The sequence below is a fragment of the Acartia tonsa genome, chromosome 1 (genome assembly GCF_053477335.1).
Source record: "Acartia tonsa isolate MP-2025a chromosome 1, ASM5347733v1, whole genome shotgun sequence".
NCBI lineage: Eukaryota > Metazoa > Arthropoda > Copepoda > Calanoida > Acartiidae > Acartia > Acartia tonsa.
In genome coordinates, this window is record NC_137260.1 from 32,387,788 (window position 1) to 32,389,316 (window position 1,529).

Sequence of the window (1,529 nt, forward strand, 5' to 3'; positions counted from 1 at the left end):
TATACCTGAAAAGATGATAATTATGATAACTAAATTCTATGACAACTTCCAAGCCTGTGTTTCAGTTGGAAACAATAAGACATCTGATTTCTTTAGAATAAGCTCTGGAAATAGACAGGGATGCATTTTATCACCTATTCTATTTATATTGGTCATTGACTGGGTGATGAAGAAAACCACAGAGGACAAAAAACGTGGTCTCCAGCTGGGCATACTAGGACACCTAGAGGATCTGGACTTTGCTGATGACCTGGCACTGATTTCAGAAACAATCAAACATCTACAAGCTAAAACAGATAGACTAGTCAAATATGCAGGACAAGTCGGGCTCTTTGTCAATGTCAAGAAGACCGAAATTATGAATATACCTACAAACCCTGATCAAAATATAACAATAAATGGTGAACAATTGAAACAAAGCAACAAATTCACTTATCTGGGGAGTGTTATCAGCAGCGAAAATGGCTCAAAAGCTGATATTAAGACCAGGATTGATAAGGCTAGGGTAGCTTTCAACAGTCTACACAACGTTTGGAATTCAAAGAAACTTGCTCTGAAAACAAAAATCAGACTTTACAACAGTAATGTGAAATCAGTTCTTCTTTATGGAGCTGAATGCTGGAGAACTGTGAAAACTGAAACAAATCAACTTAATGCATTTCACAATAGCTGCCTAAGAAGAATTTGCAAAATATTCTGGCCAAACAAAATATCAAACATTGAGCTGCATGCTAAGACGAAGTGCAATAGTATTGAAGCAGAAGTGAAATATAAAAGACTAAGGTGGCTAGGACATGTGCTCAGAATGGAACAAAATAGGTTTCCAAAAAAGTGCTTAAAATGGAACCCCACCACTGGTAAACGTAAACGGGGACAACCAAAAATGACCTGGAGGCGGAGCACTGAAAAGGACCTCTTTGATTTGGAATTAACATGGGGAGAAGCTGAAGCACTTGCCAAAAAAAGAAATTCATGGAGGAACAAGGTGTCCGTATTCTCTGGACTCAACAGTCAAAAAGAGAGATGCGCCTGATGATGACGTTGCAGTTGTGCTAGGGGAATTTTATCCACAATTTAGGTTGCTGATATAGTCCTCCATGTTGAAGAGAGGGTTATCTATAATACAAAGTAGAACGATGTCTGTCTGTCCCCTAAGATCTCTGTAACCACTAAACCGATTGGATTCTACTCTTCAGGGTATATACCTATTGGCCCTTTGGTGGGTTTTAAGCGATTTTCTTGGGAGGGGGAATGTAAATTTCCCCCCGCCCCCCAAAAAAATGTTTAATGGGGAACACATTAAACTACGAGCAGCACCAGTAGTACTTTTTTTTAAATAATCTCTTGGGCGAAGCCGCTAGTATATATCAATATTCGCTAACTGAAAACATTTTATGAGGTTAGGCGAATATCCACATATTCTTTAAAAGTAGCAGAGAAATTCGCGTTTTCAAACATGCCGGTTATAACGGACGGACAGACATGTAATTTTTCATTATAGAGTAGCAAAGGTTATAAAAATATAATAG